General features: G+C 31.0%; 1 protein-coding gene, 1 long non-coding RNA gene and 1 other non-coding gene across 5 annotated transcripts in view; 2 read left to right on the plus strand and 1 right to left on the minus strand.

Annotated features, from left to right (window-relative positions):
* Positions 1–16993, plus strand: part of ush (Zinc finger protein ush) — a 614796-nt gene that overhangs the window by 84809 nt on the left and 512994 nt on the right. The window lies entirely within an intron of this gene.
* LOC143194249 (uncharacterized) lies at positions 7697–14828 on the plus strand. Of its 3 annotated transcripts, none has more exons than XR_013005271.1 (3): positions 7697–7829; positions 14343–14567; positions 14635–14828. It is a non-coding gene; the product is annotated as an uncharacterized LOC143194249 (long non-coding RNA). The 3 variants fall into 3 exon arrangements; XR_013005272.1 differs by having other exon boundaries at positions 7709–7829; positions 14425–14567; XR_013005270.1 differs by lacking the exon at positions 7697–7829 and adding an exon at positions 13665–13764.
* On the minus strand, positions 16045–16116 carry TRNAT-UGU (transfer RNA threonine (anticodon UGU)). The gene has a single exon. It is a non-coding gene; the product is annotated as a tRNA-Thr (tRNA).

Raw genomic sequence — 16993 nt, forward strand, 5'->3', positions numbered from 1 at the left:
GCCCGCGATGCTAGGCGTGTTTGGGGTTGCACCGGTCGATGTTGTCACGTCGTACACTTTTTCTTTTAAGATAATATATAATTTAGTATATCCGACGTGTAATTAACATATAATGAGGTCAACGGCAGGAGGGCGCACAGGAGGATAACGAGAGTGACATGGTTTCGGTTATGCGAGATTAATTGAGTATATTCCAGTGTTTTATCAAACATATATCATCCAAATAGAATAAGTTTATTGAAAGTTAGATGATTATATGAATTATTAATTTATTATAAAACTATCAATAAAATATGCTTATAAATAAATATATAGTTAAATCTGGACCATAGTCTAACATTACCACTAATATTAAACTTTTTATATATAATAAAAAAGTTTAAGGGGAAGTCTTTTGGAAGGCAAATTTTAATTATTAGATTACCTCTAAATTTGAAACTTTTTGTAAAAGATGGATGCAAACATTCAGTAACAGAGGATTTTCGTTTGAAAGGAGCTTGAACTCACCGACATTATTGCTTAGGTAAACATTAAAAAATTACACAAAATATTTTTGAACAGAAGCAGTGTTAAAATTGACCTTCTTAACCATATTTAGTTTGATCGGACTTTTAACAACTTGGATTAACTGGACCTTCAACATCAGAGGGACAACATCATCAACAACATCAACATCATGTTTTGCAGGTTTTCTGGAAAACCACTGGAATGATGAAATTTACAAGAAATTATAACGGGAAAAAATATTATATTCCTTTATTTAATCAACCAATTATAATTGCTTCACTATTGTATTTGAAGTCTATACTATGAAATAATTTGTAATAATGTTATTATTAACAAAATTACGTATGTATAAGCAAAGTACTTTTCCATTAGAAACATAACCTGATACATTGACCCAATTAGTAGCGATTACCATTACATATGTTTTTTACATTTAAAAGCGTATGTATGATGTGGCAACGCTGCTGCTGACGTCGATTTTTAGTGTGTGTGTATGCGGAGGCGTGAGAGAGGTCGGTGGAAGTTTCCCATGGTCGACTTGGGTAGGATGTTTAAATATTTTCGCTGATATCGGATGCATCAGAGGCATCAGCCAAACGGATGTTATCGATTGACATGGCGAAATTTTATCGGCTTGTTGAATCATCGACCATGCGAATTTTAGTGCAAAAAAGCAGATTTCATTCTTCCGTTCCAGGAAACCTGAATGGATGATGAAAGACGCCAGCAAAACATTCGGAGAACGTTATTATACGCAAACAGTAATTGAAAAAAAAGGTATAAAAACACTCAATGTCAGAGATTGTTGAATCGAAATATCTCGAAAATGGAAAATTTATTATAATAACATATTTTTTTATTATATATTTTAGTGATAAAGAACAATAATGTTTTAGATTTTTTTATAGAACTATAATTTATAAAATTGTACGAGGAGTATTCCAGAAATACCAGAACACCCAATATTTAACAGGCTAATAACATAAAAATTAAAAATTAAATTATTTGCAGTAAATAAAATAAAATAAGAAACAGTTTTAACATTTCTATAGAATACATAAGAAGGAAGATAAAGAGAAATACGCTAATGTCAGAAAGCGGACAATTGATAGCGAATGTATGACCTAGTTAACGCGAGGATAAATCAGAAAAACTGAAAATGAACAAGAACAAAACAAAAATAATGATATTTGGAAATATAAATTTATTGGTTTAGTTTAGACAATTTGGTTTTCAGAAGTGACTTAAAATATGTTACAAATACGGATATAGCAAATAACAAGATAGCAGCAGAAAAAGAGCAAAAAAGCAGGCCAAGATCCAGATAGTTAAACAATGTTAAATATAATTTTCGGGAAATAGGAACGGCGTGGAGGAAAGAACGTCAAAAATAAGATAATTAATGGCTGAAGACTGATTTATTTCAAAGGATTTAAAAAACTTTTTTAGAAACCACAATACGGGGTATGGGCTCCTTTCAAGTTCTCCTGCTAAAATTTGATGCAGATGATACCGCTTTTTTCCCAATCGGTTATAATCTCGACGCTATTCGCAACAGACTTCAATACCAGCAAAACCAGACGATTGCATGGTACAAATTTTGGCGGCTGCAGATAAATCCGAGCAAAACTCAGGCTATTCTGTCCCACCGCAAGAAGGAGTCTCCATCCCCTGGCTCCAGAAAGTTTCATACCTCGGTGTCCAGTTCGACCGCAGATTCCAATGGTCAGCTCAAATACAGCATGCTATTAGCACGAAGATGCTCAATGTAAGGTTCTCTATAGGCGCCTTAGAATACCACAACACCTTGATTAAATCCCTACCCATCCACAAACCTCGGTAGTAAACCAACTATGACAATCCCAGTCGTAACCCAGGGTCTCTGTCGCCCACAAAACACTCACTATCCCGAACCAGAAGCGACATCAGCTAAATACCATTTGATTCTAGATGGTCATCATGGAATAAGAAAAAAACGCCTCTCTTTCTTTTTCTCTACTCCTTGTTACAGTACCACTTCTGTAGCGCTTCCGTACTTCCTTAATCTTGCCTAACATCCTGTCCATCCTCCCATCGAATACATGTAGTATTTAACACATGGAATAAACAAGGTTTTATTCAACCTGTGTTTTCTGTTCCCGTGCGAATTCCTTCCACAAAAATAGTTGTAAGTATTCGGACAAACAATTGCGACTATCTCAAAATTCGCCTCCAAGCTGCAAATGTTGAATGTTTAAAAATATTTAACATACATAACATTCAGATATATGATACCAACTTGTTAAAAAATCTGATGATAACACAAGCCTTAGGGCTTCGATCTTTATTAATATTATATATCGTATTACTTAAAAATAAGTATTAATAGAGGACTGATCACCTAAAATTATAAATGTCAACAGAATTCGGTTAGATCAAATGCGAGTGTTCAAGTACTCTATTATTAGTAATACAGAAAAAGTGTTACACTGCTACAGTAATACGTAGATTTATCAATCAATTTATTTCTTAGGAACCAACCAATTTCATCAAACAACGATGAACCATAGTGTCTACACATTCCGAGGAAATGAGGCCTTTAATACTTTTGCTTGTTTATGTCCTCAAAAATTATACAAGACGCTATATCTGGAAAAGTATTCTCGTTTAACTAATTGTTTTTACACATTTTTCAGATTCGATAGCAATAATGGCCTTGATATTACTATGTTTTATGTATAGTCAATTCAAAACAGCAGTGAAGCCACGTGATCTGTCAAAACGTCGCACTGTTGCCACAGCAACTGTCCCAGAAACAATTCATGGTTTTTTAAAACTTATTTTATCTCCTTTAAGCCATTCCGTAGTTGCAGCCTTTGTTGTTGCACTTGTTGGCATCTTCTGCACGAGTGTACTATATGGTGCATCGTCCATAACAATAACTAATGGTTCCTCCAAGTTCTTTAAAAGCTGGTTTTCAAGCCACTGCCAAAACAAGTTCTGGTACATTTCTCCATGGTAGTGACCCTTGGTCTTAGAGGAAAACACTAATTCTGCACCAGGAATTAAACCATTCCTTCATGAAGAACTATATGTATGCAATAATTTATTAATAAATGTTATGACTAACGAACCTAATCGATAGTTATTCCAATGTTTACCTTATTCCATCAACTTTTCTTGTATTTACATTATATTTATTATCATCTTGCCATGAGTTGCCCAATGTACCATTCCGAAATATCCATGTTTCAACTAAATATACAAATTGATATAATAATTATTCCTTGATTTTGTTGTATGTTCTGAAAAATGGTATTCTTTTAAAAGCACTGTCTGGATCTTCTATTAAACCCCTTCGTGGGTTATCTTTACACCACATAAGTCCTATATTACCCAACAGTGTAGGAGAGTGTTCTAAATCCCTCAAATAGCTGCATATATTTTGACATTTTATGGATAATTTCCAGATTAACAATTTTCGCTGAAATAATTGTATTAAATTGTGTTTCGATTGAAAAAACAACTTACTGTTTTTTATACATTTCGTATATTTTCGTTTAGTCAACATGTAACCAGCAAATAATAATTGAATTTATTTAATCAAAACGCGAGTGCCCATAATAGTCCAATCATATACTCCATCTTGTTTTTTTAACTGTAGTCTTAGGAATTGTTTTATAATAATATAATGAATATGTATTGGATACAAGAAAATGAATAGACATGATATATGAAGATATGCATTATAAAAAAAATGGGATTTGATATTAATTAGTTTGATCCTAATGACGTCATTGAGTGTATATTTAATGTAACTATGGTTAATTAAATTAGAACTGATCAAATAAATCGTATTAATTAGAGTTGATTCAGTTAATTAACTAATAGACCTGGAATCAAAGCAAATCTAATAAATTTATTCAAAATGCATCTATTTTAATAACAGTTTTATATATTTCTGCTCTAATGATTTCTGATGTTTATTAAAGATGCTCTCGGCATTTCAATTCAATTATTATACAGATTTAGAAAAAAAATTAACATTCTATCTGTGTTTGGCTTTTATTAGACAATAAAAATTGATTTCAGAGTCATAAATCTTATAAAAGTAAACTGTCATTTTGATAGTAAAAGGATTAAGATAGTAGTAACTAGGTCAATAGCTTCTGGCTGTGTGTACCAGCTGCTATTATTTGTTCTGTGATGGCGTGGAGAACTGTTAAAACTTTTATAATATTACAAAAATCTATATATAATCAAAATATAATATAATCCAGCATACAAGGATTTTTATACAAAAACAAAAAAGGGGATGGTTTACAGGGCAATCAAAATCAGACACTGGTTATGAGAATTAGTCTTTTAAATTTTAAATTATTTTTACTAGATGATGTTACTATTTAGTTACTACAAGCACAGACGATTTAAAATATTAATCTATTTTTAATCTATGGCGTGTTTGACTATTGGGCTTAGTTTATTTTAAATATTGATTGTTTTAAAAAGAATAAATATACTGTGTAAGTTATAGTTCCAAGCTCTCAAGAACACTAGACTTCTGAGGTGAGTCTTATATAAGAACTGAAATATTTTCTGGCAAGAGGACACTAGTACAAGGTAAGAGCGACGAGCTATCAAGAAAATTCGATTGAAATAGTTCTGAAAAGTAACAGGTAACGTGATAGTTTAATAGATAATTAAATAGAACTTGATTAGGCCGAGGTAAGTAGTATAGATAAAAAAGCGTTTAAAGTTTGACACGAAGTTCCCAGCAGTACAATAATGTAATGGGCAGATACAGATAGTGGCACTTAATATTTACATTTGGTAAGTCGACCATCAATACTTTGGTCTTTCTTATTTAAAATTAACATTTCCTGAAGATGTTTCAGCTTAGTAAGCTGTATTGTTTTTTTTTTAATGCCAACAGATTAAAAATGGCTTTATAAAAAGTCCAAATTAATGAATTATTGCACTGATATATTATTGTTTTGAATATTTCAGTATATATACGCAGTGTAAAGATAATCCTCATGCAGTCAATCAACATCTACTGATAAATTTTGAAAAATTATCTTGAACATATATTCTTTAAAATCTAGTAATCTAACGCAGTACGCAGGTAGTCTTTAGATATACCTGGCAAAGTTAAGGATATCTGTCCCGTTACAAAAATATTTATATATATAGCTCAGATCATATAAAACAACCTAACGTACAATTACGAGAAATGTTAGCCTTTGCAATATTTACTACCTGTTACTAAAGCCACCATGAACAACTTTCTATAATAGCCAGTTATTCTTACCTGCTGTAGTGTACTTTCGTAAAAAAATCCCCAAAACAAGACGTAGATCTGGCGTTCACAGGATCGTGGACTATTTGATAAGTTTTAAATGCCCTAATATAATTAAAAAGTGAATCGAAAAAGTGGTAAGGATTATTAATATAAAGGATTACCATTATTGTAACAGTCATTTAGGAATTACCGTTGTCATAAATTGTTATATATTGCATTAAAACATAGCACGGGCTTTAAATTCCAACCAACAACGATAATTATAATCGAGCAAAAATGCGTTTTAATTGAAGGCCATTACAGTTACTATATTTCTGCCAACCCAATGAAACCACGCATATTTAAGTTATTTTTATAACAATGAGCAAATAGGATGTATAACAGAGCAGTGCCGTAATTTGCATAACTGCACTGAAGCAACAAGCGTGCAACAGTGCGAAAACATTGGGTCGGAAAGAAAACTATTTCTGTTTTACGATATGTTTCTTTTAAATGCATATAAATGTTGTTCAATAAGGTTTTTCGTTAGATATGAAAAACTGAATTTTATAATTTGGAATAGGATGACCATAATATTAAATCACAAAAATATTGATTTATAATAATAACATACCATAGACAGATTATCAAAAATACATTTACTTAAAAATTAAAGGCGCGATTACTAAGATTTTACTAGAAATAACAAATTCGCCATGTTAAGTCAAACACCAATCAGAAGCGTTACGAAACACTGACGTTACTGGCCGTCTCCAAATCATCATATCCATATTCAAATGTTTAGAACTTATTAGCGCGCTTTTATTTTATTTGGATGATTTGTCCTATCTTTCACAGTACCTACCTTACTGGAATTTATCAAGGTAAATAACCTAAATATTTTTAAAATTTTAAAAAAATACTAGAACTCTTAGATCATTGAGTTAGTGTTCCAGACACACTAACAACATTGAGAACAGTACTATTGAAATCAAGTGCCCTACATTTGCTTAAAAAAAACAAAATTGTATCGATGGAGAACCAACTGAAAACCTTTATGATAATAATTCGCAGATACACATGCAAATGTATTTAACAGGGTTACCAAAATATCCATTTTACATCATCCATAGTAACTAACACAAAAGAAATGACTAAATTATATAAATTTAATGATGGATATTTGCTTTTCTTAAACTTTTAGAAGCTCTGTAGAATGATAAGGTGTATCTGGTATTATATCAAATTACCTTATAACATATGGGTAACTACAATGCGCAAATTGAAAGCAAATTTGGAGTTAATTTTAATAATTGCCTTACAATCTTATAAACATGTATAACATCAGTACTTCATCACAACTTCATGCTTTTAGACTATTAAATCTCTTTAACATATTAGATATAAACTACATCTCTGTTTAGTTTCTTTTACTTTACATCAGTGACTTCAGTGAAAACATTATGGTTCATACGTTATCTCTACGTAAGTAGTGTTCGAAATAATTGAAACTGTTGACTTTAACACATTGTAAAAACTTGATAGAATCGCATTCTTCAACCAAATATGTATCACTTACCCTCATCCTGTTGAATTATAGCCAATTGAACTATTTGATGTAAAAGAAACCAGATATTTGATATTGGCTTGTCGTGATCTATCCATGATGGCATATACACAATGAACAAAACATATGAGACCTAACATCAAATGTTATCAACAGTGTTATTTAGCTCGATATTACGTTAATTATACCTTAGATATCTAAAATTTCACTATTTTAAACGTCAATTTATCTTTCAGGTTCATGTTTTTGCAGAAATATCTTTTGTTATTGGAAGAATAAATACATATAATTATTATAAAGTGATTATTCCAAGATAGTCATCTAGCCTATTCATTTTCAGCGAAGGTGGATATTTAACTTATTGAGATTCCAATACTCACTAGTTTACACTCATTGCTTACCGTTTTAACCCACTATTTCCGATATATAAATATGGCGGTGTGACTAATAAATAGTCATTTTTTAAACAATCAACATGATGTTAAATTGTTTCAGGTTAGTATGTAAATTGTTTTTACACATTTTGAATTCAAACAAAACACACATTTTCTCTATTGAAATATATTTCAATAAAGTAATATTTGTGTAAGAAATGCCATTCTAAGTCATAATTTGTTTATTTAAATCTATAATACAGAAAGATCCAAGACTCTGATGAGAATACATTATGTCGACATATATTTATTTAAAATTCCTGATATTTTTATGGTCTATGAACATATTTTAGAAAAACTCACAAAGAATTTGAAATAAATTATTTCATTACTTCAAAGGATTTTAAAAGTTCACACGAAAAATACATCGTTTTGGCAGAAAATTTACACGCTTTAAAATTATATTGCGTATCCGAGATTATGTTAATAAGATTTTATAAAAATACTGAATATTTTATTATGTAAATTTTTATTTTGAATCAATTATTTGAATACTTGTAATCGACCATCCTTACAAAATCTATTCAACGCAATGTTTAAAAAAATGCTAAGAACTTTGTTTATGTATATTTCAATATTTTTATTATATGTATGTATATATTTAATGTTTATGTATGTTTTAAGTACTTAGCTTACTTTGAAAGAATATTGGTAACGTGGAAAAGCATTTCTAAAAAATAAATTTGTTCAGCTATCTTTCTAGATGTATACAAGTTCACAAATATATACATATATATATATGTATATATATATATATATATATATATATGTATATATATATATATATATATATATATATATATATATATATATATATATATATATATATATATATATATATATATATATATATATATATATATATATATATATATATACATTATTAATTAACACTCACACGCACATTATATCACTTAACATTACTGTCTGGGCTAGGAAATGGCGAACAAAAGTAAATGCTACAAAGTCTACACATGTAGATTTGACTTACAACGTAGTTTTTTAACACAAAAAAACATTTAAACAATAAAATATGTACATAATAATCGTTGTAATAACTAAAAATAAAATAAACAAAAACCTTATTTAACCAATCTACTGCACGTATTTTATATATACGTGAGTATATACACACAATTTAGCTTAATACCTAGTCCCCGTCGGGGATCGAACCTCCATTTAGGAGCTAAACACTTCAATTATCACAGCATAAAAGCAGTTGTCTACAATATTTCTACAAGGTCTTATATGCTAACGAATGGCTTTTGCACTGATATTTTCTTTCGATTTTCCGTAATATCAGCTCAGTAATAATATATATATATATATATATATATATATATATATATATATATATATATATATATATATATATATATACATATGTGTATAAAGTATATATACAGCCCCCAACAGATCCTGATTTGGTTAAAATGGAACCACCTCGGAAGTGCACTTTTTCTAATAAAATAAAAATTAAAATCGGCCCACAAATCGAACATACATTAGAAAAAGAATATACAGCCGAACATAGAACCTCCTCCTTTTTCGAAGTCGTTTAAAAATATATATTATCAGTTAGCCATATTTCGCAGAAGTAGAATGCCAACTAAAAACTAGTACAACTTTAGATAAGGCTCAAAGATATGGGTTGGGGGCTTGACTACAAACTATTATTGCGTAAACATTTGAAGCCAGTGTGGACCTGCGGTACTTAACTGTGCATGAAATCAATATAATTAAAATATATCAAAATACAATTAGGCGGAACCAGCTTGGTGGCGCAGAGGTAAAGGCGATGGGACGGTCTTCCTACTATTGCGATAGCCGCGGGTTCGAATCCTGCTGGGGCATGGTCGTAAATGTATGTTTGTGATTGTTTAATATTTGTGAATGTTCTAGGCAAGAGTGTAAAATCCGACAAGGAAAATGATCCCAGCAACGCCAGTAATTAGGTTGAGAAAGACGGAATATCTTCTGGGATGATTTCAAAGTTGGTCACTCGCCAGGTAGGCTTAATGCTGAGGACTGTGGTTCGGAGCCCACTTTAAATTTTAGGCCCAGTCCAGATAAACCCATAGTTGGTAAAAGGAGAATTTAAAATATATATATATATATATATATATATATATATATATATATATATATATATATATATATATATATATATATATAGATATATATATATATATATAAACAGTTAGTCGAAAATTCTCAATGCTTTATAGTACATTTAGGATTTAGAACACCCACAGGGGGTACTCATGATCAGAAATTGAAGTGAAATTTCGTGAACATATGAACGCTGAAGTGTTACACAATTACTCAATAACAGTGAATTTTCCCGGAGGTTGAAGAAACAAAACTGTGTGACAAGGAAGTGTCCTAACATAGTTTCAAGCATATATATGAGGCGCACCATAGTTCAGCTTGGGTCTGAAACCTTAGACCTGGACTTGTAACATGTGTACATGAAAAATTAAAATCTTAATGGAATTCATGTTACTGGCAACTTTTAATAATTTTTTGCTAAAACTTATAATCCCTTATTATAAGATCATATTAAAGTAAATATAAAACAATAACAAAGGTTATATTTACATTTTCTATTTTAATAATGATAAGGTAGGTTTATTTTGAGCACATAATAGTAGTGAATATGATAAGCACCAAATGTTATCTTATACTATTAACCCTAAATGTAAACGTCTAAGGAAATTTCACCCATTAGATAAAAACACTAATATTATCTAATATAACTATACACGAAGACGTAACGAAGGCGATATGTTATGATGTATTAAATTATTTTCAGGGATCCTATCAACATAACAATTTTGACCACCATCATGTTGTTTTCTGTGATTGTTCTCCTTGAATGGAAAATACGAATAGAATCAAACTACTTAATTTTTTTTAAATTTGACTTTGTCCGTAAACAAAATTTCCTTCAAGACTGAAACATTAATTTCAACTATCATCTAACGTTTTTCGTTACACTATATCAGCTACTGTACACTCGCTGCTAAATTGGTTGTTTTTGATTTAATAGAGATTGTACTAGTTTATCCATATTTCATCTATTATCACATAACGATTTTTAATTCGCTTAAACAGCTTGAAACAGCACTTCATTGTTGTTTATTGTTAACATAATAATTTAAGGTATCTTTATTGTGTCAGCTGCAAAGTTATTTTGCGCGTTTTCCAAAACTATTTTATGGACTTTTAACAACTGTCTTTTATGGGTAAACAGAGCTTCCAAAGTCAGTGGTATTTATACGACCGTATTTACATTCAGCTTAGTAGTTGATTTCCCAGGTTCAAAATCTACATAACGCTTATCGTGTTATGATGTTTGGCTTCCATATTATTTTTCCCCATTATAAAATAATGTTTAATCAAAACATAAAAATCTTATACATGGTTTTGAAAATAAAAAAGGTGTTTCGTTAATCCACTATACTACCTAAAAATAATTTTATTGTTGACAGAATGCTGTCATGTCATCAGTGGAGTTATGGTTTTCATATATCAAATTAACGAATATACAATAAGAGAGCAACATTTGACAAGTTTGAAATTTAAAATTTAAAAGAAGAGGTGCTGGAAATTATGGTATATGCAAACTTACTGTGAATACCATTTACTATTAACATATATTTTGAATAAAGCAATCTGTGTAGAAAAAATATGTGTCTGTATAGGAAGAGACCCAAAAAAGGACCTCTCTGCATACAAATGCTGAGTTTTCTAATATTTGATAAGCCCTGACGATGACAAGGATAACCGAATAAGCAATTTGTTATAGCTTGATGAGATCGAGAGCTTCATTTGTGACAGCCCTGATGTCTGTGAACAAGTTAGTCAATATCAACATCAACGTTATTTTTTGCTGCTGTCCATTTTGTGGAAAATAAATAGATGCGATTTTGGAGTTCAGTGGACTACTGTAATTTGGTGCTTCATCTTTTTAAAAACACCTTTAGTCCATAGATTACTTACTTTTCTTAGGTTAGTTTTTTAGACTAGTTTTCTAAAACTATAATCATTGCATATGATCCTCAAAATCAGAGTAATGTTGGCTGCTAAAAATGCCACCAGTCGTTAATTATTCGAATTGGCAATACTATTTCATTATTCAGTTTATTACTGAAAGTTTACTCTAGACAAACAAATATCCTTAATCAATTGTTTGTAATTGTGATATAACTGCTTTGATGCATGTAGACAATTTTTTAATACAACATAAAGTGTCAATTTAATTCACAAACTCAAATTTTGCCGCGTTTTCTTCTTGTTCTATTTCTTGGATCTTTAATTATTGTCAGGAGATTGATTGGGGACAGTCAAAGAGTCGGTTTTTTTTGTCTGTTCAGTATATACACTGTAGGTTTATTATAAAAATGAATTAAGACAATCAAGATGTCAATATGGACGGTTATTGGTAATATTATTTTGTTAATTAATAACTTACTGCAGGTTTATTTACACCCACTATATCCTCTGATAGGGGCTAACTCGGCAAATATCAACGAGGCCGGATGAATGCAGTAAGATGTTACAGGCCAAAACGGCAAGTTTTATTGTATGCACTCCGAGACATATTTTTAATTTCAACTTTTAATAAAAACACAAATTAGCGGTCAGTATTATATTGTGTATCAAGACAATTTAAGTGTTCATACTGCGACATACCATTACAGAACACAATCTTTAAATTTTAAAGTGGCCAGCGCAGTTTAACAAAATTAAACCAACAATCCAAGATGAGTGGAAAAAGCTAGATCAAGATTATGTTAAAAACCTATATGAAATGCTGGCGACGATATTGATTGAAGTTGGACTGAAAAATAGAGGAAATGTACCCATTAATAAAATAAGAATAAAAATCAGTGCTTTTTTTTACCGAACTGTGCTATAGTGTGTTATCTAAATGATTTTGTTAATAAAATGTTACTACATTCTAAAAACTAAACGGTTATTTTTATTAAGTTTTGTTGCGGATACTCGAATTAAATTGCATAAACATCTCTTAAACTAACCTACTAGATTTTAGGCAAAATCTTGCTGTTCAGGATATGCGGTCGACAATAGGGGACTGAAGTAGCTCAGTTGCTCAACTGTTTGAGAATACCGAAGCTCATAAAGTCACTTCATAGCCTGAACACCATGAAAATTTTGGAGAAACATTTAATTTATTCAAGCGTTTGTTTCCAATAAATAAAATGTGACAAGCTTTCGTTGATGTAATAAATCGAATAGATCGACAGTATTTTTCTTGTATTTTTTAATTGGCTTCAAAAAAAGGAGGAGGTTCTATGTTATACTGTTCGGCACCAACTTCAAACTGATCAGTTGGTGGTAGCTAAAATAATACTGTAAATAGATAAATATGTATAGGTAGGTATTAAGCTAAATTGTGTATATATAGTAGAATATAAAATGCCTGTAGTAGATAGGTTAAATAAGTTGTTTATTTTTATTTAGTTATTACAAGGATTATTATGTACATATTTTATTTTAAAACGTTTTTTTTTTGTGTTAAAAATTTGTTGTTGAGTTTGACTATTTTTTTCTTTTTAGTGAGTTTCACATTTATTTTTTGAAGTCAGTAAAGAAATTTTGTTTCATACCTACATAAACTAAAGTTTTGCCTCTTGTTATCTAATTATTATATGCCGAAGAGAAATAAGAAACTTGTCTAACACAAAACAAATATCAAAAATATTATGTAAGATCGACTCTCCGAACTAACGATGAACCATAATCTATTTATTTATAAACACAGAAAATGAAATCAACACATGGCAATATGATAATTTCGTTTCTAGATTTCCTCCGTTTTGATTCTATTAATAGTTATGAGATAAAACCAGATTGCATTTTGTCGAGAGTCTTGTTACGGACCGTTTATTTAGAACCAAACACGAAAACAAGTGTGTATTTTAGCAAACTGCGTCGTACTTAAGGAGTACCGCATTAGCATACAAAAGGTAAACGATACAGCTTCGCTACGTGAGTTGTTTCAAGTAGCGATTCTCTTGTTTTCGTTCGAGATAGGTCAAGACGTCGTACCACTCACCGTTGTTCAGTTGTTTATGTTATATATATTCCAGAATTTAGCCGAACAAACCGGTAAAATGTCGGCTGTTTTTCTCCATTTCTCCGTCGAAGCCCTATGAGTTCAATGGAAGTCCAGCAGAGTTCGAACAATTTCGTTTTGTAGCTGTAATTAGCATACACCGAGAAGCTATAATTAAAATCTCCACTAATGCAAAAAAATAGTAATTTAACGTCAAATAGTATTTTTATGGTAGACAAGCTAAACTCAAATTTTCGATTCATTAATTGAAATTTAATGTTTAAATTATCCTTTAAAAAACACCTTAATTGTTCAATAATATACTGAAAAAATAGTGAGTATTGGTTGCAAAAAACGATCGGAAAAATTGGGAATAACATAAAGGATAAAATATAGAAGTAGTATACGTAACATAACCTAAAATCAATTCAGTTTTTGTGATATATAGGATGAGCCGTACTAAAGTTTACTTTTAAATTTACTTTGTAGTGGTCAAGGCGACGGGATGGATTTCAGCTCGGGCAGGGATCTGCATTATGTTTGTGATTGTAATTGTACATTGTCTTTATAGGCAACAGTGGAAAATTAGACCAGGAATAACCATCCCGGTCACGCCAGTAACCAGACTGGGTAAGACCGGATATCTTCTGAGATGGTATTTAAATTGTCACTGGCCAGTCAATAGGTTTAATGGTTCGAAGCCCACGTTAAGCAGTAAGTCCAGATAAACCCTATTTGTTAAAAAGGAGACTCAAAAGATATAACAAAATATGTTCTCTAGAACAGTCATCTGAACAGGAACCAGAAAATGCATACCGTATAACCCCCTAGCTGGTGTTGAACGTATAAGAGGTTTAATTTAACAAGATCGCCCGGTACCATTCATCCTGCAGTGTGCTAGACATATATATGTTATCTAGAAATACAGAACATGTTTGGAAAAAAAGTAGAAGAAAGAAAAATGTATCCAAATCTGGCAACAATAAAAATCATTTGAAAACATTGACCTTTTTCGTTCAAAAAAAATGAAAACCTTGGCTTTGAATAGCATCAACCACATTGAACAAATTTATTGCTTTAACACATACAAAACAGAAGTATTTAAATTTAAAAAGCTTTCAAAACATAAAAATATATTAGTGTTTTTGCAGGATATAAAATCAAGGCTTGGTCACTTTGCATCTTGAACATTCAGTACGTAAATATTTTTCAGCGTAGTTTTTGTTTACCACGTTGGTTCAACGTAACTTGATTGTCCCTGACATATTTTCCTCAGTTTATTGTTCCACTCCTGATATATATACATTGGGTGGTTTTTGCCTGTTTGATTCGTGTATCTGTGAGATCGAATATTGTGTATGCGCTCCATTATCATGTAGTAATATATATGTATATATATCATCTTTATTTATTAATCGTCGGAAAAGTTGTCGCGCCATCTATAATCAACTACAGTTACTATAAGTTCACTATTTCCTTTAACTAATAACATAATTGTTGGTTTCTATTCTTCAAAAAGCCTTTATAATTATTACTGATAACTCTGTGTCTATTTTACGTCCAATTCCGACACTCCTACACATACAATAACCCTAAATTAAAATTAGAAAATTTGAGAAATATAAAGCATGACGCCCCCCCCCCCTCGATTTAAAAAGATGTGATCAACAAAAATTATTGTAATTGTTTTATAAAATTAACCTTTATGGTTAGTAACAAGTCAATAATTCTATTTAAGAAAGTATATATGTTCTAAAATGAAGTTTACGCGCCCTCTCTACGCTGTGAGTATAATTATTAATTGTGATAATATACTACAGTAAAACGAACTATTTCAAGTTTCTGTTAGTAACACGACGTGCCCCTAGATGGCGGCACGGTTCAGTTTTTAACAAAGAATAATAATAAGAATGATATAAGTTTATATTTATATGAATATATAATTATCAATGAGTCAATAATGTGTGCCTGTATGAATGAATTATATTATACATCAATGAAGATATTAATAAATCAATTAATATACTAAATTAAAATTATTAATGTGATTAATTTAGTAAAGGTGTGTGAATAATGGTATATTAATTTTTTTTGTAATTGATTTTAAAAATATTTGTAATACAAAACAGAATATAGTTTTAAACCTACTTAGAAAGAAATTAAAAAAAAATGTTGATTAAACCACAACATCTGCCTCCTGTGAGGATTGAACTCACGACCCCTGGTTTACAAGACCAGTGCTCTGCCACTGAGCTAAAGAGGCCTGTGTTATTTTCTTTCTACACGTTTTTCACATCTAAAACATTAAAAAATATCCTTTATTAGTAATACTGTTCTTTTTAATAACAATATTATATTTAACAATAAATGATCCTTAAATATATTTATATGCTGTTAGAAAAACATTTTCTAACATATATATAATAACAGTTTAATTACATTATGTATTTTATTATTTATTACTGCAATTATAAAATAGTAAGAAGTAAAAATAGCCGGTTTGGTGGCGTAGTGGTAAAGGCGATGGGTCGCGGTCTTCCTACTGTTGCGATAGCCGAGGGTTCAAATCCTGCTGTATGAAATTCTGGGCGTGAGACAGCATTCTATGGGTGGCGCTTTTACTCACTCCAGACAAGTGCCACCGTGTTTAACAAGTGTCATCGACACTGTTTAAGCGCAATCCGAAGAAGTTTCTGTGTCGTTTTATGACCGTCGACGAAACATGGGTCAACTAGTACACACCACAGGCAAAAGAATAGTCGAAACGACAAGGCCGAAAACTGTCCTATTTGTTGGAGAGGTCATGGCCACCGTTTTCTAAGATCTGAAGGATCTTTCTGAGCTATATCGAAGTCATGATGCTCTTCCACCATGACAGCGCAACGGTTCACATCTCCCCACTTGTCACGGCCAAATTGGTCGAATTGGGCTACGAACTGCTGCCCCATCCACCTTATTCCCCATATTTGGCTCCGTGCGACTTCTTCTTGTTTCCGAACTTGAAAATTTCACTCGCCGGAAAAAAAATTGAGTGGAATGAGGAGGTTATCGTCGTCATGGAGGCCCACTTTGTAAACCTCGAGAAAACGTATTTTTCAGACAGGTTAAATAAGTTGGAGTTTCGCTGGGTGAAGTGTATC

Source organism: Rhynchophorus ferrugineus, unplaced genomic scaffold (genome assembly GCF_030347505.1).
Source record: "Rhynchophorus ferrugineus isolate W39M unplaced genomic scaffold, kcgeb_rfMv2 rfM3, whole genome shotgun sequence".
In the NCBI taxonomy this organism is placed as follows: Eukaryota; Metazoa; Arthropoda; class Insecta; order Coleoptera; family Curculionidae; genus Rhynchophorus; species Rhynchophorus ferrugineus.